We start from the raw sequence: 25030 nt of genomic DNA, 5'->3' as shown, positions 1-25030 counted from the left end.
GAAACTATAATCTACTTTCAAAATCTCTATTCCTGGCAATCTATAAAGCAGAAGATACCAGTAGATTTTCCTTGACATCATGGACTGGTGGTAATTTATTTTTGAATTTATGAGCATCATTTGGCTCCCTGACTCACCGAGCAGCCTCAGAATCACCCCAATGGCATGCAAATCATTCTCTGGGAATTATGGAGGTGTGGCATGTTTGTGATAATACCAAGTCTCCTGGTCCAGTTCTGCTCTCGCCTAACAGACATAGGACAAAGTCCTAGATTTCCCTGTGTCCAGGACCTACCCTTCTTATTTTAAGTCAAGGAAAGTCCTACTTACTGCCTCCTATGCCCAAATGGAAGAACTACTCAGGTTTCCCCCCCTGAGAAACTGTAACAAGCTGGGAAAACCCCATTCCCGTTCGGGGAAATGCCTTTGGCTCTTCTGCTACTATTCAGTAGGCTTCTCCTTCAGGGGGAATAGGACATACAAGGCTGTGACAGCACTGGCCTCATGCACAAACATTCAGAGAATATAAGCAAACAAACCCACAGCTACCACAGCTTCCTAGAACAAAACCCAAAATATACCGTGATTCAGATCCCCACTGTTTTATTGCCTATCATGGGACAACAATAAGTAGTTAAGGTTTAACTAACAGCGGGGGCCTTATTTTGTATAGGCTTTAGGAAAAAGGTGGGGATTCAAGCCTGCACTAGCAGTGTTGTTTATGACAATACCACCAGAATGACAGAAAGTACATTTGGAAACTATTTTGAGATGAGCAATAGAAGCTTTGGAGAAATGCTCTACTTGAGACTGGATGCCTCATTTGGAGAACAAGAGATTCTTTCATGTTTTGCAAGGTATCAGCTAAGAATATCTAAGAAAACCTTCCTCATGATTTTGAAAATGCACAATTGATATAAACCAATCTTCTACAAATTTATAATTTAAGAAATTGGGCTATGTCTAGGGGTGCCTGGGTGGCTCAGTCAGTTAAGCGTCCGACTTCGGCTCAGGTCATGATCTCGTGGTTTGTGGGTTTGAGTCCCACAATGGGCTCTGTGCTGACAGTCAGAGCCTAGAACCTACTTGGATTCTGTGTCTCCCTCTCTCTGCCCCTACCCTGCTCACGCTGTGTGTGTGTGTGTGTGTGTATCTTTCTCAAAATAAACACTAAAAAAAAAAAAAAAAAAAAAGAAAGAAATTGGGCTCTGTCCTGGAAAGGGAAAAGGAAGGAAAGGAAGCTTACCGTAGCTATGCACAAGCTGGTCAGGGCTCCTGCCTGGCTTTAGTACTGAGATAGGGCTCTCACAGACCAGACTGCTAGGATGGAACAGGACAGGAAGCAAAGTGGATGTCACCATGGTTAGCCACCTTCCAGGACACTCTTAGTTGAAAGAACAAGCTGAACCCCATGAGAGTGGAATAAATCCTTGAGTGGGTAGCATGAGCCCTGGCAAAGAATGTTCAGGAGGATCTCTACTGAGCGAACAGAACCTAGGTCCTCCAGCAAGCATCTAATTTAGTGCCGGATATGCTTGTTGCCTCCTCCACCCGGGTTTTCTCGGGCTACAGAAAAGTGGCTTAAAACTATACCTCGTACTCACACAATAGCTCTGAAGGGAAGACACATTGGTCCCAGATAAGAGAGAAAGGTCACACTTGCTCAGAGCAAAAGAAAGTGTGCCAGCTCTGCCTGTGGTAACCTTGAGGAACAAGGAAAAAAAAAAAAAGGCCTTTCCACCAGGCAATTAGTCAAAAAGATATTCTACCCAAAAACTTGACCACCAATGTTCACAGCAGCATTATTCATAATAGGTAAAAGGTGGAAACATCCCAAATGCCCATTATTTGATGAATGGGTAAACAAAATGCAGTATATACATGCAATGGAATATATTTGGCCATAAAAAGCAATGAGGGACCAATGCATGCTATAGCATAGATGGAACTTGAAAGCATTATGCTAGGTGCAAGAAGCCATCACAAAAGACACATGTTATATGATTCCATTTATATGAAATGTCCAGAATAGGCAAACCATCTATACAGACAAAACGTCTATTAGTGGGGCTCCCGGGTGGCTCAGCGGGTTAAGGGTCCAACTCTTTTTTTTTTTCAATGTTTATTTATTTTTGGGACAGAGAGAGACAGAGCATGAACGGGGGAAGGTCAGAGAGAGAGGGAGACACAGAATCAGAAACAGGCTCCAGGCTCTGAGCCATCAGCCCAGAGCCTGACTCGGGGCTCGAACTCACAGACCGCGAGATCGTGACCTGGCTGAAGTCGGATGCTTAACCGGCTGCGCCACCCAGGCGCCCCAAGGGTCCAACTCTTGATTTCAGCTAAGGTCATAATCTCATGGCCATGAGACTGAGCTCCAAGTTGGGCTCTGCACTGTCAGTGCAGAGCCTGCTTGGGATTTTCTCTCCCTCTCTCTTTTTCTCTCTCTCCCTCTCTCTCTGCCCCTTCCCTCTCTCAAAACAAATAAATAAACAAACATTTTTTTAAGTGGACTAGTGGCTGTTTAGGGGTAGGATGACAGCAGAGTACTACCCTAAGGGAATGTGATCTTTTTTTGAAATGATGAAAATATTCTAAAATTGACTGTGCTGATGGTTGTACACATCTCTGGATATCCTAAAACCCACTGAACTGTACACGTTAAATGGGTAAGTTGTGGGGTACCGGGTGGCTCAGTTGGTTAAGCGTCCGACTTTGGCTCAGGTCATGATCTCACAGTTTGTGAGTTGGAGCCCCGTGTCAGGCTCTGTGCTGACAGCTCAGAGTCTGGAGCCTGCTTCGGATTCTGTGTCTCCTTCTGTCTCTGCCCCTCCCTGACTTGTGCTCTGTCTCTGTCTCTCAAAAATAAATAAATATAAAAACAAAAAAATTTAAATGGGTAAGTTGTATGGCATGTGAATTATAGCTTAATAAATCTGTTTAAAAAATAAAAGCCAGCAATGTTGTCTAAGAGACTCATTTAAACAAAACAAAACAATAGACATAGAAAAAATGACAATAAAGGTATGGGAAAATATTTTAAGTCACATTTTCTGCAAATACTTATGCTATAATATTTAATAACATAACTTCAATAAGTTCTAGAAGATGATGCATCGGTTCAGGACCAGTCAGGAAAATATTGGTTATTTAAATGGAGAGAATGTGGGGGAATTGGTTAAGCTGACTGAAGGAGAAACATGATGAGGCAGTATAGAGTTAGTAACTGCAGGTACCACCCCTGGGGAAATAAAGAAAAAAGGAGGACATCAGCCAAACTTAGAAGCAAAGGAAGAGCCCCACAGAATTGGAACTTGGCCGTCTGGGGGAGGGGCACCCTGGTTGCTCTTATGACCTCAGGGGTTTGGAGAAGAGTCTCCAGAGGAACAAGGTCTTACTTCTCTGAGGCGGGGTGCTGTCCAGCCACTGTTTATTCCTTCAAGCAGGCTGATTCTTGGAGTGTGCAAGAAGTTAGAAACTGGAACCACTGCTACCGTCGAGCTGAAGTGCTGCCTCGGGATCATTCTGACAGGAGTAACAAGTGGAAAGACCAAGGGGCTTCTCCTCTCTCCCACCTTCCCGTCTCTTTCCAGGTGCCCACTACTGACAATGTCTAGCAGGTAGTCCGCTGGTGAGGAAGTATCATTTGCAGGGTCCCAATCTCAGCACCACAAAGTTTGGAGTTGGGACACAATAGATTAATAGCACAGCTGGTGAGAAAACATCAAAATGAGATGAAAAGGATGATTGAAGAGCTAAGGAATCATCGAAACTAACGGTGACACTGCACCATTGGCAATTTGGCTGAAAATTTAATTAATAACATGTAGAAAAGGCTTGATTTCATCGTCATGAATTCAGAAGAAAAAGACAAAGATATTAAAGCAATTAACAAGGAGAGGGTACATGTGAAGGACAAAGATGTCTCTTTCTTTTTTTCAAAAATTTATTTATTTTTGAATGTTTACTTTTGAGACAGAGAGAGAGAGAGAGAACAGCAGACAAAGGATCTGAAGCCAGCTCTGTGCTGATGTCAGAGAGCACAGGATTCAAACTCATGAACCGTGAGATCATGACCTGAGCTGAAGTCAGATGCTTAATCAACTGAGCCACCCAGACGTTCCCCAAAAACTTCTTTTTAATAGTGATCTTCTCATTAGCTTTAAGTTGTGCAAGATGTTTCAAATAAGAATAATTCTTGCCCCTGAAGTAGAAAATCTATTCAAGGTCACAGAAAAAGGGGCACCTGGGTGGCCCTCTCTCTCTCTCTCAAAAATAAATAAACATTTTTAAAAAATGGTCACAGAAAAAATATTCAGGGCTGTTATACAGAAAAATTTCCCAAAATGATTAAAGAACTTAATTTCAAATATTATATTGTAATACCAGGAAAATCTGTTAGAAACTGATGGACAGTGAGATATATTGTGGTTAAGATCTCAAACTTCGAAAGGCGAGAAAAAATTCTTAAGTAGGTTAAAATCAAATCAGTCTCAGACTTTTCCAGACTCTTTCCTATGAGCAGTATCCATAAAGTCCTGGGACATGGCAGGGGTGCAGGATGGCAAGACTCAAGAACACTTGTTTAAGTTTAAATAAAATAGGAAGACATTTTCAAAACTTAAGGAATATGAGGCTGTTGAAAGACTGAGAATACACACAGATTCTTCGTACCTTCTGCCATCAAAAGATAAAGTCTGTTTCTTCATCTTTTAAATAAGCGCTGGCCTTCTGACTCGCTTTGGCCAATGACTTGCAGCAGAAAGGACATTACTTGAATTCCAAGCCTGCAGCTTCCATTCTCACGCTGCCACCTGTGAACAAGACAAAGCAAACCTGCTGGAGGGGCTACGAGTGCCTAGGCTGACCACCAGAACTGACAGATGCAGCCCTAGGCTCAATACAGATTGGCCAATTTGCACAGGTGAGTCCAGGAGAGATCAGCTGAACCTCCCAGTTAAACCCAGCCCAACTGACCAACCCACAGAACTGGGAGCTAGGAAATGATCCCGGCGGGTGGTTTGTAATCCACATAAACAAAGGCTAACTGAGACATGATGAAATCTACACAACCAAACCAAAATGAAGCTGGAAATGAAGCAGTGCACGATAAATACATTTAAATACTGGTTAAAAAAAATCGATAGGAAATGATGGATAAAAATGGAATATAAATATTATAAACCCTGACAAAGTGAAAAATACTGTGCACCAAAATTTAGGAAGTATGGGGAAGAGATGGGAGGAAGTGAAAGAGTGTTAATCTATCTCTCATAGCAGGGAACTCAGTATGGCCAATAATGAAGCACATCGTTTTAAAAAGTTGCTCTGTCCTATTATGATTTTTTATCATTTTGTTTACCCTTTGAGAAACCTTGTATGAATCAATCTTTCTTACAATGAGGAAACATGCATCTGAGCAGTTCCTTCAGTTCTTTTGTTAAATTCAAGTAAGACCAGGTTCAACACTGTATTTTAAGAAAAATGGCATGTCCAGATTGAGTCTATTCCTGTCCATTACTCTATGTAGCTCTCTATCCATCCTTCTATATGTATTCATGCTTGTAATAACAATATTCACATATGGATGTTAGTATTCTGTGATATTAAAATTGGGATGGTTTGAACTTTTCTTTATTTCTTGGACTTTTTATAAAGGGTTTATATTTTTATAAAAACAACAAAGTTGTAAACAGACTTTATAAGAAGTTTCATTAGCAGTCCCAGTGGAAAGGGGCATTTTCATAGGGAATATTAAAATGGTATTATGCTCTAGATGTGGTGTATCTAAACTGGTGGTTCTCAATGGCTACACACTATAACCGCCGAGGAACATTTTAAAAAATTTCAATATCTAGGCTTCAGCCAGACCAGAGCCATTCAATTAAAATCTCTGGGATGGGGACTGAGAATGATATGGTTCAAATGTTCCCCCAGGTGATTCTGATGTGCAACTCTGGCTGAGAACCACTGGTTTCAACAGGCCAGACAGCACATTCCTAAGATGTAATGCATGTTGCTGAAAAGTCCGGCCACTCATTCCACCCTATGCCTCTTCCAGAACCATAGGTACATTCAGAGGATCTGCTACTGAAGAAGACAGGAAGAATGAATACTCTGGGTAGGCTACTAGTGGCATAGGAAGCCTGTTGGTAGGAACAGGGGGCAAGATGCTTTCTTGTTTACCTCCAGGAGAGAGAGCCTGGATTCCCGCCCCCCCCCCCCCCCCCCCCCCGCCCCAGATGCTGAGTTGGCACCTCTTGGTGTCTCACAGGTTTTAAATGAATGACACACCCCCTATAGAACCAGTTCCTAACAAGTGAGATGGAATTATTGTGATTGGTTTACCAATGCTTTTTAAACTTTATTATATAGAGGAATTGCCCCGGAACCATGTTAAAATGCAGATTCTGATTCAGTAGGTCTGGAGTGGGGCCAAGATTCTGCATCTCTAACAAGATTCCAGGTGATTAGAATGGCTGTCAGGCATCAATTACATCGTCCACCTTAACTATCAAACACACCTGATATTTACAGTAGCCGAGGAGTGCATTCTTTCCTTGTAGGTGAATATACAGGAGAAGCCAATTATAATCAGAAGGTGCTTAATGAGCAAAGCCAGATTGCAAAGCATATGTGAAGGCACAGAAGCAAGAAACTGCTCACGTGCATGGTGAATCAGAAGCTGGAGGTGGGCGGAGTCAGATCACTAAAGGGCTGGGCTTTGATCTGTGTTCTGCTGAGCACAAAGCCTCTACAAGATTTTCCATGGGGGAAAAAAAAAGTCTTCTAGAGTCAATCACTTTGGGGAAGCATTGCACTCTATGCCCCTCACTTTGTTATTTACAACGCATAATTTGATTTTTTTTTTTTTAATTTTTTTTTTCAACGTTTATTTATTTTTGGGACAGAGAGAGACAGAGCATGAACGGGCGAGGGGCAGAGAGAGAGGGAGACACAGAATCGGAAACAGGCTCCAGGCTCTGAGCCATCAGCCCAGAGCCCGACGCGGGGCTCGAACTCACGGACCGCGAGATCGTGACCTGGCTGAAGTCGGACGCTTAACCGACTGCGCCACCCAGGCGCCCCATAATTTGATTTTAAAGATGCTAAGAAGACTTTGTCAAATAGAGATAATACCTCATAGGCAGTACTGGTTATATAATTTGTGGAGCCCAGTGCGAAATGAAAATTTGTCTTTTCCAAGAACTGTTAAGATTTTCTAGATGGCAGTGACAGAACATTAAACCAATTGTGGAAATCTTCAGACCTTTTGGGACTATGCAGTTCACATGCCCATGAAGTTGCCCTACTCATAGAGATATTGGGAGCATTAAATGAAACAAGGAATGAAAAGTGGTTTAATGCTTGCATCCTGTATGCACTAAATAAATAATAACTATGGTGAACACACAGCTTTTAGCTAAAACCCTTGGTTGTAACAGAAACTCACTTTATCTAACTTAAGCAAAAAAAAAAAAAAAAAAAAAAAAGCAGAATTTATTGTGAGGATCCAGGCAGGTGTTTCAGAATCCAAGGGGAGAAGCAGCCAGCAAGGTACAGGAACAAAGGGGAAGAGAAGCATTATCAGGACTCTCTTTTTCTCTCTCAACTCGTCTTCTCTGTGGGTTCCCTGTCCACACCGTGGGACAAATCAGCCCAGATTTACAGGTTCAAGAGACTTCCCAGAGGGAGATTGGGGTCTCTTAGCCGGAATTCCGCATTCCGAGGAAGGGCTTCTGATGAGTCCATCTAGTTTTGCCTGGATTAAGCAACTATATATAACAACTCTTCAACTAGTATTGGCTCAATGGAGGGGGGGAAGAAGGCAACATATGTCCATCCCAGTGTCTCCCATACTTAATTGATCATGAGACATTTCTTGAAGGAACGCCTGTTAGTAGTGACAACATACTTGAGGATTGCAGTTGTGGGTAACATGAAGCAATGAAATGGCTAAAGGAGAGGCATGAGAGCCAGGAATCAGATTTTCATTGCAGATGGCAGGGAGCAGAACTGACTGCAGGGAACAAGACTGAACACAAGAAGGCTAATTAAGACCCTGCTACAGAAATTCAGACCTGGGAAGCAAGGCTAGTATTAATGGGGAAACGGGGAAAAACTGTCTCCAGAAATATTTGGGCAGTGAAAATCTGAAAGGATTGGCAAGTTACCTATATAGGGGGAGGTGTATGAGAGACAAGAATGGTTCAAAGGATGAACTTAGGGATACTGAATAGGTCGTGGCACCGCCATCTATGGAGATAATATACGAATTGGAGGTGGCGGGTGGGTGTGAATTGTTTTTGATACGTTTGGTGCCAGGAAGAATATTCAGGTGGAAATATCTAGAAGCCTGAAATTTGGGCCACAGGCGAAGGCTTGAGACGGATTTAAATGTCACACCTTGTTGGTAATTAAAAAACTGAAAAGCTCATGCATTCAGTACATGACTGTTAAACAGTCTCCCATGGCCCAGGCACTGGGGGACACAACACACATGCATGGACAAGATACCCATGGTCCTTGCAGCCTCTCGGGTAGCTTACAGTCGTCCAGGAAGATAAAGTTCTTACAAGGCGCTCCGTTTCCGAAGTACAGAACGTCAGAGGGTTGTGCAAACAATGGAGAACAAATTGGACACAGTGCCCGTGCCTCTACCACATTACAGCTGTGTGCCAGGGGCAGACTCCGGGTGGGTTTCAAGCCTGGGATCACCACTACCAAAGCCAGGAGCCAGGACGATGGCACGGGTTTGGTCTCTAACTGTGAGAGGGAGGGAGGTGCGCTTGGAGAGCGCGGTTGATGAAAACTGGCGATAAGTGAGAATCACTGCCCCAGCAGAACGACCTGAGTCTCTTTTGTGTTTTCTCCGGCCAAGCGTTGCAGGCCGGCAATGTGCTGAGCTGGTTCCACTTGCCCAAGAGGAAACGACTAGAATGACAGTCCACGTAAGGGGTTCACTTTTCCATCCAAACTGCGTCTCCGTCGTCTTGCTGCGGGGAGAGGGTGAGGATGGAACCCAAGGGCCTGGGTTACTGTCCAGCTCCTGTGGGTGTCAGCACCCCAGAAGCTAAGTGCGGGGAGTACCGCGCGGTCGGAAGCTCTAACACCCGCACAGGCGGTTGGCGGAGAACAATGAGCTACCGGGGAGGAAGCGGAGGGTAAGCGAATTCGAAAGTCGAGGCCCCACGCGGGAAGACAGACGCGAACGCGGCGCTGGGCAACACGCCTGCGCCGCCGGGGGTTGGGAGCGCGTCCCCGCCTGGTGCCACCTCTGAGTCCAGAACCAGCTGCGAGCTCGCAAGGTGAGGGCGGGGGAGTGCACGCCTGAGGGACGACCGAAACGCGCGAGCGCTGAGAGCGTGCGCACGCGCAGAGCTCCCGCCGGCCGGCGCCCAGAGCGCGGGAGAAGCGACGGAAGCCACAGAAAGGAGGCGCACCTCGGTGAGTGCTCCCCCTCCCCTTTCTCCCGGAGTGCCTTGCGCTCGCCCGGTGGGCGGGGGGGGAGGGGAGGGGAGGCGGCGGTGGCAGCCATGTTGTTGTGAGTCTCTGTGTCTCACCCTCGGTACTTCGGTGGTTCGGAGGAGGAGGGGGAGGAGAAGGAGGAGGTGGGGTGGGGGGGAGGGAGGTAGGTGGAGAAAGAAGATATTGCCGCCACCGAAGGCGGAGGAGGGAAGGACGGCCAAGAGCGACACCGCCGTGTGCCCAACGGTCGGTGTCCCCGGCTGAGGCAGCGCGGCCGCAGCAGCCCCGTAAGTCAGCCCGCGCTTGCTCCTTCTCCCCGTGCTCTGGCACCGCAGGGGCTGGCTCCCCGGGCTTTGTGTGGCGGCCTCGGCTGGGGCAGCCCGCAGGCGGGAGGGCGGACGGGGCCTGCGGGCAGCCCGGGATGGCAGCGGCCTGAGGCCCGCTCGCACAATGCGGGGGGAGGGGTGCCGGAAGGGGGTGTGCGCCCGGCGGCGGCGGCGGCAGCGGGGGGGTGGGGGGGGGCTCGGCTCTCCCGCTTCCTTTCCTTCCCCACGCCGCAGCCTCGCGGCGCTGGGGTCCTGGTGTCCTCGGTTTCTCGGCGTTTGGGGTTAAGGACCGAGCTGTCCTCTCAGCCCTTGGATTCGGAAAGAGGGCAGAGGCCGGTGGATCCAGAGAAGTGTGCGAGTTGGAAGTGGGCGAAGAGGAAGGAGTGGGTTTATAAAAACAAGTGTGGGAATTCTCGTGGGCCCGAGTGTATCCAGGAAAACCTTGCAGCAGACAGGTGTGGGTATGAAAGAGCGACTTGGGTTAGGCTGGTTAGGTGCCATTATTAAGGAATGTTATGTTTTTGTTACTGAAACAGATTTCGACACTCAAAAAGATACATACATTAAAACGAAAGGAAAGATTAGATGCTTCAGACATTTTAGCAATAGTTTTGTGTCTGAATTGGGCCAGATTTTGGGAAAATGAATTGTTCCCAAACGCGTGTAAAAGTTATGCTACTTCCGAAAACATACCTAGGGAAAACCCAATTTCCTTAACTTAGTCTTTTATTAAGACACATATTTAAACATTTTGTGGGTTAGTATTACGGACACATTACGTGTAATAGGACAAGCATGTTAAAGTCAGGTCTTAGGACTTTGTGAGATTTTTAACTTAAAACTGGTGACAGGGTTTTTTTGGTACAGTTTTTTAGGGAAAGCTTTATTAGATGAATGTTTTAAACGCTTAAGAGAAATGTATTATCTGTAAAGGTATATCGAAACAATTATAATAAAGGAAGTTACCTAAGGATTTTAAAGGCTTGTTTACTGCTTAGATTTCATGTTTAATAGGTGACTCTTCACCATGTGACTGGGAGTATCAGAGGATGATTTAAGGAATTCTGGCTAGGAATCCTGTTTAAAACACAAGGACAGATATTTTTAATTGGCTTAAGTTTCTGTCCTTAGTCTTTTAATATCCTGCTTTTTAAAGATAATTTGCTTCATCTGCATAGGCATCATAGTGATTTCCTTTTTGCATGAATGTCGTTTCAAGTCACATTTTTGGTGAAATAAGTTATTTAGGATTGTCTTTTGGTGTCCCAAGGACAGTTTTTGTACCCACTAAAGGCTTACACGGATTTTAAAAAGTATTTCAGAATCTTGGGTCTTCAGCTTTTAAGTTCTTTTTTCCTGTTTGTACAAGTCTGGCTATTTATTTTTTTTATTTTTTTTAAAAAAAAATTTTTTTTTTAACGTTTATTTATTTTTTTGGGACAGAGAGAGACAGAGCATGAACGGGGGAGGGGCAGAGAGAGAGGGAGACACAGAATCGGAAACAGGCTCCAGGCTCTGAGCCATCAGCCCAGAGCCCGACGCGGGGCTCGAACTCAGGGACCGCGAGATCGTGACCTGGCTGAAGTCGGACGCTTAACCGACTACGCCACCCAGGCGCCCCCAAGTCTGGCTATTTAATCTTCAGGTTAGATTTGCTATTAAACATCTTCAAGAGAATTTAAACCTTAATTTTTATACGTTTGAAAAAATTTGAGTGCAAGGTTCTTTTAGATGTTTCCATATTTAGTAAAATTTCAACTTAAAAGTCTAAATTACTACCATATTTAATTTGGTCATGCAAGGCTGTCTGCTTTAATAGGCCAATAATCTTAAGTGTTACAAGTATACAAACCAAACTATGCAGTCTTAAAGGTAATATTATGATTTTGTTTCTCCTAAACCTTCCATACTTTATAAATCTTTCTGGTATTGAAATATAACTTGTCTTCCTGTGTAGGTACTTATCCTAGTTAACAAAAGTAACTATGATCAGAGCTTTGGGCCAGGTGTGACCTCCAAAGCCAGTCCTGGTCAGTGACCAGACTGTGTCTGCTTTTTATAGACATTGACAAGATCTTCATAATTTTTTTAAGTTTATTTTTGAGAGAGCAAGCTCGCATGCACAAGTGAGGGAGGGGCAGAGAGAGAGAAAATCCCCAAGCAGGCTCCTCGCTCTCAGCAGAACCCAGTTGAGGCCTCCAGCTCAGGAACCTTTTGAGATCATGATTGGAGTCGAAATCAAGAGTCAGACACTTAACCAATTGAGCCACCCATGCGCCCCCAAGATCTTCATAATTTTAAGTGGAAGTTGGTTCCTGTCTCCTGAATTATTTCATAATTCAATGACCTTTAAACTTGTCGGTTTCTAACATAGGGAAATACTCTATTTTTTTCATGTTCTTAAGTTTATGACTATTTTAAATATTTGAATGTATCTCATACGCCTTTGACTTGCATTCAGGTTGTGGCTGTTTTACTGATAGGTGTGTGATTAGTATAAAAATTGTACTTGTAACTGGGTAAATTGGTTGGTGATGTATTAGATTTCTTCCTGTTTTTACGAAGGCATAAAAACAGTCTGACTTGCTTCTGTTGTCCTAATTCTTCACTGTTGCTTTTGATGAACTTATAAGAAGGAACTGATCAAGTATGGCTTGTAGTCTCCTTCCTCTCTTTCTCTTTGGAAGTCTGCCCCCTGCAGAAAGCTCTTTATTCTGCTGCTTCTTGAGGTGACCATGATAGACTCTGCATCTTTTTGGAGGACCATCAGTTGTCCAGTGCTGCCTGTAACTGGGTCAGGATAATTAAGGGGTGTGGTGGTAGAAGCCCCACTGGCTTAGGTCTAAATTATGCTTTCCATTGTAGCTTGATCAGATATTGGATTGCTATCAGTCTAGTTCCTGTGTCTCACTTCTGAATTCTGATGTGGTGGAAAAAGGTTTCCTTCAAAAACCTTTCCTTCAAAAACCTAAACCTTCATTTAGAAGTTAATATTTTAATAATAATTTTTATATTTAGCAATATAGATAGAAGACATTTATCACTTAAAATGTATTACTTTTGTAGTGGGAAAAGTGAATTTTCAGAGCTGTTATTTTCGAGCCTTTCCAATGAAACTATTATATAGGTAGGTTCTTCTTTCTTTTTAGTTTCAGGTAGCAGTATGTTTATATACGTAAGGTTAATGTATTTTTGTCTTGGTGACTTTTTCGTCCAACAACTCAAAAGATCCAACTTTATAAATGAAAAAATTAAGACTTGCCTAATTAAACACAGTATCACCTTCCAGAGAGTCATTTTAATTCTTAATAAAATTGTGGAAATTTTTGTCTTTTGTTAACCTTTTTCTTAAAAGAAAAATTTTATTTGATCTTTGCCTGGCTTCTTTCTGTACTTTAGAATTCTAAAGTGCTTTAAAGAATTGAAAAAGTATTGGTTATTCAAGCATGTTGGCAAAATCATAGTTTAATGTATTTCACCTCTGCAAATTTAGCTGCTGTAATCCCATCCATTTTTAGTTCACAGATTTTCACTTATTCACTTACTCACTTTGTAGAGAAAAGACGTTGGAGTAGAGTACTGGAAAACATACAAGTGTGTACACCTTATGTACATATCCCAGCATTTCACTAAAGGGAAAGTGTAAAGGGAGGATGGGTAGTTGGAATGTAAGAATACTTTTGACTATAAATGGGACAGAAAAAAAAAAAAAAGCAGCCATTATCAGCTACCTGAGGCAAGTATTTGAACCACAAAGCCTCCAAAAATCTGCTTCCTGGAAGGGATTTGGTGAAATTGACTATAAAATGACACTGCAAAACCACCTATTCAATACCTGCTTAGGAGAATAAAACCTGCAACTGACTGCCAGAGTACATAAAAAATGGTGTGTGGCAGGGGAAAGGGGGAGAGAAGGCATTTTTTTTTCACACTTTTTTGTAGTCATTAAAATAGCTATAAATATAGAGAACGTAATTTGAGGATAGATCTTTATAATTTCTATTAGAGTGGACATCTCATACCAAGAGTGCCAGTTTTAGATCTAAAAGTGGTGATCTGTGGTTTTAAGCACTATTGCTGAAAGACTTATGGATCAGTGGAATATTGTTTTGATTGTGTAAGATGCAACTGGTTGTATGCATTCAGACATTAGGGTAAATGAGTGGTAGAGTCAAGCTGACCCTAAGTATAGGTCTTTGCTAGGTAGTCAAATAAGGCAAATTGTAGGTAGAGAAAAATATGGATAGTATTGTCTGGTTTTGTCAAATACCAAGAATTATATACACATAGGAGCTATTTATGTCTTCCATTTTGGTGTCCAGGTCATTTATTAACATCTATGCAGTATTTTATCAACACTTTTAGCTTGACTAAATGTAATAAGTTTTCTGTAGTAATATCTAAGTCTTTAAGACTGATTTAACATAAGCAACATTAAGATTTGAAGTTTTGAGAAGATGATAGCTGTCAGTTTTGTCTGTAGATGTTGACTCTTGATTTTGGCTCACATCATCTCAAGGTTCATGGGTTTTGAACACTGCCTCAGGCTCCCTGCTGACAGAATGAGGCCTGCTTGGGATTCTCTCTCCCTCACTCTACTCCTACCCGCATGTGTGCTTTTGCTTGCGCCCCTCCTCCTCCCCTCCTCTCTCTCTCTCTCTCTCTCTCTCTCTCACTCTAAGTAAATAAATTTTAAAAATAAAGTGAAGAGGAAGTTGATTAAACTTGTGATTACAGTGCAGTATACTAAGTGTACTGAGTAACACACGCGAGTGATGTCACAAAAGTGTAATGGGCTTACATAGGTCAGGAATAGCTGACACGGGGGTCAGGAATAGCTTTCTATGCAAGGTTAAGTTGAGTTTAAAAAAAAATTGGAGAGGGGCACCTGGCTGAGTCAGTCAGTCAGTAGGGCATGCAATTCTGGATCTCAGGGTCATGAGTTCAAGCCCCATGTTGGGCTTGGAGCCTACTTAAAATTTAAAAATGAAAAAAAGACCTGGAGAAATTAGTCAAGAGATGGGTAAATGGCATTCAGCCAGAGGGATTAGTATGGGTAGTGACCCTGATAGGGGAGAGTAGCAGAACTTAAAGTGGAGGTAGGGAACATTGAAAAGATAGGACCTGGAGAGATAAATAGGGGCTCATCAGATTTAAAGGCTTTTTTAAATTTGGTCATTCCTGAAAGACTTTGGAAATCCAAGATTGTAAACTGGGAAGATTTAGACCATATTGTTTGGAACCTTTAAAGTATTGCTGTGGAATTGCATTCCCTGGATTGTGTTACAAGTTAGGTACATGGTTTTCCTGGAGGAAAGCTGACTATAAAAAATGAGATTATGAAACCTGCATCTGTTAAGAGAATGTTGTTGAGATTTTCTGTTACAGTTCTGTGTCCTTGATATAATGTTGCATATAAGAAATTTCTTTGAAAACTTAGTGCTAGAAATAAGGTTGTCAATGAGGAATTGGTATGATTTTTTTTTCATGGATAATGAGAATTGTATGTAATTTATTGTGTTTTCTCCCCTTTAATCTTTGTATCTTCAGAAGTTAACATTTTACTTACTAATTCGCTACTAATATTTGCTTTGTTATTTTCCTAAGATTAATTTTTGCTTTATTGTCTATATTTCTTCCTATGAGATACTTCATGCAGCTTTCAACACATTTTTATTTACCTAGCTACAGAGCAAATTTCATTTAAATTATGCTCAAGAATATTTCTATACAGACCCTTTTCTGGTATGTAACTTAATAGTCCTGGAAACTAACAGATTTGGTTTCTCTTCAGCCACTGCAGTGTAGGCATTTGTGGTGGTGGTGGGGTGGGTGGGTGGGTGGGTGTGTGTGTGTGTGTGTGTGTGTGTGTGTGTGTGTGTGTGTGTGTGTGTGTTTGTGTTTTAAGTTTTTAATTATTTTTTTTTAGTAATCTCTACACCTAATGTGGGGCTCGAACTCCCAACCCAGAGATGAAGAGTCCCATGCTGTTCGGAGCCGCCCAGGGGCACCATAGGCAGTTGTTTTTTTGTTGTTTTTTTTTCTAAGCAACTTACAGAAGGTTTTTTACAACATCTTTAAGAAATTGGTTGGGTCATTTCACTTAAAGTTATTGAGATACAAGTGATCATCCATTCAAAGCTTGTTCTTGAATATTTGAGGAATTTAAAAAATCACAATTCATACTTAATCACCTAAGAGATTCCTATTTATTTGAAAGGTTTGTACAGCTCATATATTTTTTCTTATACTATTCAGAGTAGTCATAGTAAACCAAACGTGTTTTAAAACTTAACTGTCATAAGTTGTGGCTTTTCTTAGACAAAAGTTTAAAAAGTTGAAATATGTTGTATAATTGGCTAAGCTTTCTTTTCTTGGAAATTACTAAAAATACTGCTTAAAATAACTTATTTTGTGTTAACATATTTCCAGAAAAAAGTTATAATACTGGCATAAAGCTAAGCAGTTTTAACTGTAGGACTTACTATGTCACAATGAATTCTGGATTGACTGTATGCTCAGCTTGCAAAAGCATAAATGAGTACCAGGGAGCAGCATATCCTAAATGTAATGGAGAGGGAACCTCTTATTTGAAATAACACTGTGAGTTGGTGGTTAAGGAAAACACTTTGGAAAATTCTAAAGAAAAAAAATCCTTTTAAAATTGCATTAGAGTTTGCTGCTTAAAATGGTTTTTATTTTTCCTCAGTTGTCTCAGACCATGCATTGAAATGACTTCCTTTAGTTCTGTTACAACCTAACATTTAAGATATTTCTCCTTGGTGCTATATTGATTCCAATTGATTATGTGTAACAATTGAAAATTACTAGATAATCATTTGAGACAAGTCTTCAGTTGTTGGGCATTCAACCTAGTACTAAAATGAACTGAAAATAGCACAGGATCACTTGTACTATATTCTGTGATAAAGTCTCTAAACTAATGCATTTAAACTATGTTAACATAGGACCTTTTAGGGTGCCTGGGTGGCTCATTTGATTAAGCATCCAACTCTTGATGTCATCTCAGGTCTTGATCTTAGAGTCATAAGTTCAAGCCCCGTATAGGGCTCTGCACAGTGTGTGAAGCATATATATGTATATAGTGCATGTATAAATATGTGTGTGTATACATGCACGTATACATATATATATCTATACGTGCATGTATATGAGCACGCACACACACCTTTAAAGAAAAAACAATTTTGGTAGCTTCAGTGAGCCTTAGAACACAAACCAAAAAAGCAAAGATAAAGCCAGTAGTAGTACCTCCTCTCCTACCAGAGTTAAGTGTTTATTTGGTCATACTGCACACAAATATATGGTCATGTATATATTACTCCTCTTTTAAACAAAAATGGGATTGTGTGATACACCTTAGCCACCTTGGTATTTTTACTTAATATGGACATTTGACTATATTATCAACTTGTAACATTCAGTGCATAGATTTTAATTTGCTATACCATTTTTCTGTTGTTGAGTTTATGTTGTTTAATTCTTATTTTTGAACCACTAGAAGTGGTGCTGCAGTAAATGTTATGCAGTTTATTTTTTTCTTGTTGGTTCTGTTTATGTAAGGTAAATTCCCAGAAAAATTCTTGTATTAGAGGATTTTATATTGATTTTTTTAAGTAAGAAAATCATCCACTCATTATACTAGGTCATTAATACTCTAGAAAACATTTATATTTTAATTTTATATATTATCATTTATTCTTCACAATAATCCTGTGAGGGGGGCATATTCTCATTTGCAAATGGGAAAACAGGACCAGAGTATTCAAGTGTTCTGAGTTCATTCACCTAGTTCGGGACAAACGTGGAGCTATATTCTAGATCTTTTAATTCATATTTATCTGTTACATCATGATGAATGATCCAAATTTTTTATTTTTTTATTTTTTTATTTTTTATTTGGAAAACCATTAGGGTGTTTGTAGGTGTATTCCTTAGCTATAGGTGATATGGTGACATGTAAGGGTCTCAGTTGTATCTGCACAGGGAAACATCATCTGGAGAACTTGCAAAAATACTAATAACAATCTATCCCTGTTTCTCTGCCCAGACTAATTTAAGTTTTAGATAAGTGGGAACTGAGAAAGAGAGAAACAGACAGATGGAGCATGAGCAGGGGAGGGGCAGAGAGAGAGACAGACAGACAGAAAGACAGACAGAATCTGAAGCAGGCTCCAGGCTCCAAGCTGTCAGTACAGAGCCTGATGTGGGGCTCCAACCCACGAACCGTGAGATCATGACCTGAGCCAAAGTCAGATGCTTAACTGACAGAGCCACCCAAGTAAGTACCCCTTGGATTTTTTTCTATATATGCATAAATGCATTTATCTCATGCTTTTGAATGGATTCATACTTGATAATGTTACGAGTTTACCTCTCTCCTTATTACATTATCCTGATCCTCTCCCTCATAACTGTTAACATTTCATGGAACACTGGTGTAACCAGAATAGCTTGCATGATTGTGTTATGTGTTTTTTCTGTCCTAGTTATGATTTAGAGAAGTTTTCAAGTCTAACAGTTAATGTGATATTAATACACTGAAAATACCAATTAAATGCGATGGAAATTAAGAAAAAGATTGATTGGGGATAGGTTTTGATGAAGAAAGTGGCATTTGAGCCAAATTTTGAGTTTATAGAATTTGCATGTGAAGAGTTAGATGGCAAAGAGCTGTCCAGGGGACTGGAATAGTATAAGCAAAAGGATGATTGGGGAAAGCTTTTAGTTGTATAATTTACATACAAGCTGACTGACGGTTTATGCTTGGTTGGTATGGAAAAGAGCAGCATGGAGCCTTTGGAGTCTTGACAGTATCAAATCCTCTGCCATTTTAGTAGTTTTTTGTCTATTAGGATATGGAAATTGGTACAGTTTCCTTATTTGTAAAGAATCCTGCTTTTCTGGATTGTAGTAAGAATTAGATACAGTGTGCCTAGTATGATCTGTGGCATGACATTGAGTGTTAAGTAAATTTTGTTCTCTTTAGGGGGTGGTGTCTGATAAAAATAAGGCCAAAGACATTTATGCTTATTTGGAAATCCATTTTTTTGGGAAAAAATTTTTATGTGTCCTTTGTCAAAAATATGGTTGAGGAAGTAATAAGTTATACTAAGTTTATACAGTAGCTTGGACCCTGAGTCAGTTAGCCTTGTGTAGGGTAACTCCCTTTACAAGCTGCAGTTTATAAATTTTTTTTTTTTTTTTTAAAGGGGGATGGATTCAAATTGTAACAATCCTTCAGGCCCAGCTTGAATACTACCTGCTTCCCATGGCCTTCTGTCATGTTGTTATGTATATTAAACTTTATTATGGAGATTTTCAAACACAGAAGTAGAATAATGCATTGTATCCTCAGGTATCTGTCATCCATATTCAACCTTGGGTGAAATTTAACTTTTATTAATTTTTAAAAATATTTTTATTTAGTTTTGAGACAGAGACAGATCATGAGCAGGGGAGGGGCAGAGAGAGAGGGGGAGACACAGAATCTGAAGCAGGCTCCAGGCTCTGAGCTGTCAGCACAGAGCCCGACGCGGGGCTCGAACCCACGGACCATGAGATCATGACCTGAGCTGAAGTGGATGCTTAACCAACTGAGTCCCCCAGGTGCCCCTGAAATTTAACTTTTAAACAAATATTTCAAGGCAAATCCCAGACAGCAGACCAGTTCAAGCATAAATTCTCTTACTGATGAGGACTTATTAAAATATACAATCCTCTCGGGGTGCCTGGGTGGCTCAGTCAGTGAAGCATCTGACTTTGGCTCAGGTCATGATCTCACAGTGTGTGGTTCAAGCCCCATGTCGGGCTCTGTGCTGACAGCTCAGAGCCTGGAGCCTGCTTCAGATTCTGTGTCTCCCTCTCTCTGCCTTTCCCCTGCTCACCCTTTGTCTGTCTGTCTCTCTCTCTTGCGCTCTCTCTCTCTCCCTCTCTCTCTCTGTCTCCAAAAATAAGTTAACATTTAAAAATATAAAAAAAGTAAACATTTAAGTACACACACGCACACACAGTCCTCTTGTATTATCACTAACAAAATTCCTGTGTATCATATAATACTCATTACATATTTAGATTTCCCTGATTTTCTCAAAAAAGCCTTTTTTATAGTTGGTTTGTTAAAATCATGATTCAGGGGCGCCTGGGTGGCGCAGTCGGTTAAGCGTCCGACTTCAGCCAGGTCACGATCTCGCGGTCCGTGAGTTCGAGCCCCGCGTCAGGCTCTGGGCTGATGGCTCGGAGCCTGGAGCCTGTTTCCGATTCTGTGTCTCCCTCTCTCTCTGCCCCTCCCCCGTTCATGCTCTGTCTCTCTCTGTCCCAAAAATAAATGTTGAAAACAAATTAAAAAAAAAAAATAAATAAAATAAAATCATGATTCAGACAGGGTTTACACAATATATTTGACCTTTAAGCTTCTTCTGAATAATATTCTTCCTTTTGTCCTCCCCTTTAAAATTTCACATCATAGATAATGTTAGTGAAACCAGGTGGTTTTCCTTTTTTCCATATTCTGGATTAGACAATTACTTTCTTGTGTTATCTATTGACTGTTCTTTTATGTTGTGCATATTTCTGATAAACTAGTATTTGGATCTATCACCTTTATTAAATTGAAGTTTAATGGTTTTTGTTTTTGAGGCAATAAAATTTCATAGGGTTGTGCTTTTTCATATTTCATTTTATTATGGGGCATATAATGTTTGCTTGTTCTACTTTTAAGGTGATAGCATATTAAATCACAAATTAATGTTAATTTATAAATACTCCTTTTGGAGGGGGCTCATTCCATAATGTATCTTTGATATTTCACATGTCTCAGATTCATTAGTCACTTTGCATTGTCTGTTTTTATTCAAGTATGTCATTTTCATTTCCATCTAAGTTATTTGATCTCTCAAGTGTTATGTAAAAGTAACAGAAACTAGGATTGATTGAGGTTGATTGTGAAGATCTTCTGTAGGCAATATTTTGTTTTTCAAAATAAAAGAATTTCCTTAAGCAGTATTTTATTTCCCAAATGAATTGAGAAGACTTCATAAGGACTCAAATATATGGTGATTCTCCTGTGAGAGAATTTTAAGGAAAAAATACCTTGCCTCATATTTGCATATTTGTAAGTTAAATATTTATCCTATTTTGCCCCTTTGTGAGATTTATCCTCAAAGAGTGAAAGCAGTCTTGCACAGAAATATTTGGTAAATTTGTATTTAATGTCTAACTGCTGTAATTTAATTTCTAAACTTATTAGAAGATTCGAGGTAGGGTCTTTGAAGATTTCTGGTTTCTGGGAATCTATATTGATTTTTTTTTTTTTTTTTTTTTTTTTGCCAAGTTTCATGCAAAACTAAAACTTGACTTTTCCTTAGTATAGTTGAGTGAGAAATACTGTTCTTGATGCTGGTAAAACAAGCACATATAGTTATCCCATGAAGTATGTGGACAAATAAGTATTAAATATCCAAAAAGGTTCTTGTGGTTCTTGGCTCAACTGCTAGCTAAGTGACTTGTCCAACATCACTAGAAAAGTATATGATTAAATTTATGCCCCCAGGAAAAATAAATTACTCGGTGTTGACAGTGAATAGTAGAAATTTGTAATGTTCAGTCTTTGAAGGCTAATGGTCTACTACAAATACTTAAGCCTGGATTTAGGTTTACCTTTGTCATGGATAAGAAAAGGCATTACTGGAGTGCTTGGGTGGCTCAGTTGGTTAAACATCCAACTCTTGATTTTGGCTCAGGTCATGATCTAGCATTGGACTCTGCCTGCCTAAGCATGGGAAGGGTATAGAGAGGGGGAAGAGAGGATTGGAAAGTGGGCTCTGAGCTGACAGCAGCAAGCCCAATGTGGAGCTGGAACTTAGGAACTGCAAGATCATGCATGACCTGAACTGAAGTCAGACACTCAACCACACAGGTGCCCCAAAATGAAGATATTCTTAAGGACTTTAGCTCCTGTGTGTTTGCAGTAGATACCACTAATGTTCAGTGATTATGTTCATTAAAAACTATCCAAGGAGGAAAAGGAAAAAAAAAAACGAACTATCCAAGGAGGATGACTACCAAGAATATTTCATCAACAGCCTAAGTTACTTTTTATATTGGCTTATATTTAATTTGGTTTTCAGGTTTTTTTTTTGTTTTTTTTTTTTTTTTTGTAATTGGTGCACAAGATCACAATAGCCATCAGGTGTTATAGGACTAATATGGAAAAGTAGTGCCAGTGGGAAGTTGCTATCAGTTATTTTATGTTGAATGTCTTCAGTGGTATAGAAAATCAGAGGAAGTTCTTGTTCTTTGTCTCTCCATTAAAATTAGCATTATATATTAATATGTATGAAGGCATTTATATACAGTTACTATCCAGATATTAGTTGATTTCGTGATTTGAATTTATATTTCATACAATACAAAATCTTTTTCATTCAATATATATTGAGCATTCAGACAGCTAAGACACAGTTCCTGGTCCCTTAGACCCAGAGCTTAATTTCTACTATGGCCTTTAAATAGAACTAATTATGATACTATGAATTAGTGTCATATCATAGTAGAAAGTGCTTTAGTACCATTTATTGTGGCTCTAAATGGTTTTCCCTCCAACTTATTTTTTATAGTAGGCATATGGTGAGGAATTGGATCAGATGTCTGAGAAAAATTAGTATATATTTTTTTAATGTTTATTTTTGAGAGAGAGCACAAGTGGGGAAGGGGCAGAGAGAGACACACACACAGAATCCAAAGCAGGCTCCAGGCTCTGAGCTGTCAGCACAGAGCCCAATGTAGGGCTCGATCCTATGAACCGTGAGATCATGACCTGAGCTGAAGTCAGACACTTAACTGACTGAGCCACCCAGGCACCCTGAAAAATTAATATTCTTAATGACATAAATGTACTTATCAATGCATATTCTTGGTTCTTTACACAAACTTGTTAAACTTTTGAGTTATGTGTTAGTAAATATAAAAACTTAGAACTTAACCAGTATATTGAGGTTCTTTATCTGTTTTTCTCATGTAATTAGCAGTAATGTTGCCTACGAAAAGTTGGTTAATGCTGTTAATTTTTTTTTTGTTTAAGTTTATTTTGAGAGCTCGCATGCGTGTGCACGCATTGGGGGAGGGACAGAGAGAGAGGGAGAATGTGAGAATCCCAGGTTCCTCACTGACAGTGCCAGCCCAGTGCTGGGCTCATGAGCCATGAGATCATGACCTGAGCCAAAATCAAGAGTCACACCCTTAACCGACTGAGCTACTCAGGTCCTCCTAATGCTGTTAAATTTTAGAATTTGATGACACTGTTGTTTCCTTTTGTTAGGAAACAAAAGAACCTCAAAAACTTTAGTTCACACTTACCTCGGTATTTCGCAAGGTCTTGGCCATAGAGAAGTTTCTATTATGTATCTTCTATATGAGCCGATTCCAGTTGTTTATTAAAGGAAACAGTTTTGGGAGAGTTTCATGGCTTAATAATGCAAACAAAATTTGAAGAACCCCAAGCAGTACTGTGTACCATAACTCTTGGATGCACTTTCTTCAAGTTAACATAGTCAATTCAATATTCTGTAAATGCATGCTAGATACTCTGTTGCTTGTTAGAAGAAAATACTGTTTTTTTCTCCTATGATCTAACCGTTCTGGATAAAATTGTTAAATTTATGTCCATATTCTTTTCCCTTGCCACCAGATGGTATCAGTATTTGTAACTATGTAGGACATAGTAGATTGGCATTTTGCAAAAATTTTGGAGTCCCACTTACTGGTATACATGTGACCCCTGCCCCCTCAACTTTATTATTATTAAAATGGAGATTATTGGTTTGAGAATTTAACAGTGTTTCTGTTCTGTTGTTTTGCCCACTTTGTCCTCTCTTCGTGATTGAGATAAATGGTAACACCCTAAACTGAAAAGCTGAGTTTGATTTTTTTTTGTTTTTTTTTAAAGGCTTTTCCTCTTCCCCTATCTAATCCCTTTCATTTAAATGTAACCTGAAATACCATTCATTTTAAGAACAAAATATGCCTGGGGAATAGTATGAATGAAAAGGTTGAAGGCAAAGCTCTGATGCTTAACTTTTGGCTTGCTCATATTTTAGAGTGAATTATCTGCATTTGATTTTTTTGTGGAGCAGTCAAGAAAGTAAATCCACTAGAGCAGAGGTCGGCAGACTGGCCTACACTCCAGATCTAGTCCACTGCCTATGTTTGTTTGGCTCACTCTCCAGGATTGGTATTTAGATTTGTAAATGGTTGGAGAAAAATTAAAAGAATAATATAACACAAATACTTGAAATTCAGGTTTCACTGTTCATAAATAAAGTTTTATTAGGACACATTCATGCTTATTTACTTTGATATCATCTATGGCTGCTTCTTGTGCTACAAAGGCATATTTGAGAACAGAGACCATATGACCTGCAAAGCGTAAAATGTTTACCATCTGGCTTTTTACTAAAAAAATTTATTGACCTCTGCACTGGGGCATAATTCACCACAAAAGTAAGAATGGATCCAAGAGACTTCTCACATTTATCTGGAGGTTCTTTAACTTATGACCTCATCTGTTTGGACGACAAATAAAGCCTGGAAGTAAGCAAAGAAGGGCTTCAGTAAAGCTTCAGTGCTTTAGTCTTGAGAACATTGCTTCTATGTTCCTTTTATTTTTCTTAATAAAAATCTCCCTTTTTATTCATAGATTATACAGATATATTGTAGAAAGGTAATTAAATAAATAGATGGGGAAAATGGTGTATTCTGATCACTTAAGGATGGTATGAATTTTAGGTGATTTCCTTTCAGTCTTTTTTCATTAAAAAAGTTTTTTTTAATGTTTATTTTTGAGAGAGAGGGGGAAACACAGAATCCGAAGCAGGCTCCAGGCTCAGAGCTGTCAGCATACAGCCTGACGTGGGCCTAGAGCTCACTGACTGCAAGATCATGACCTGAGCCAAAGTCGGACGCTTAACCAACTGAGCCACCCAGGTACCCCCCCCCCCCCCCGCCAAATTTTTAATGTTTATTTTTGAGAGAGAGAGGGACAGACAGATGAACAGAGGAGGGGCAGAGAGAGAGAAGGAGACACAGAATCTGAAGTACTCTCCAGGCTCTGAGCTGTCAGCACAGAGCCCGTCGTGGGGCCCGAACTCACAGACCGTGAGATCATGACTTGAGCCAAAGTCAGACAGACGCTCGACTGAGCCACCCAGGCGCCCCTC

General features: G+C 40.4%; 1 protein-coding gene across 12 annotated transcripts in view; it reads left to right on the top strand.

The window, feature by feature from the left end:
- The first annotated feature begins 9428 nt into the window (after positions 1-9428).
- Positions 9429-25030, top strand: part of PUM2 (pumilio RNA binding family member 2) — a 100971-nt gene continuing 85369 nt past the window's right edge. For 10 of the 12 annotated variants that reach the window (XM_086700087.1, XM_025927440.2, XM_025927439.2 and 7 more), the window contains exon 1: positions 9603-9755. The gene's annotated coding sequence lies outside the window, so the exon portion shown is untranslated. Of the gene's footprint in view, positions 9448-9602; positions 9756-25030 lie in introns of those variants that run through there. The other 2 variants (XM_086700086.1, XM_086700090.1) reach the window with 2 other exon arrangements.

This window comes from Puma concolor, chromosome A3 (genome assembly GCF_028749965.1).
Source record: "Puma concolor isolate L17-30 chromosome A3, mPumCon1.1.hap2, whole genome shotgun sequence".
Taxonomy (NCBI): domain Eukaryota; kingdom Metazoa; phylum Chordata; class Mammalia; order Carnivora; family Felidae; genus Puma; species Puma concolor.
Note: the sequence above shows the minus strand (reverse complement) of the source record. Positions and strands in the feature narration are given on the sequence as shown.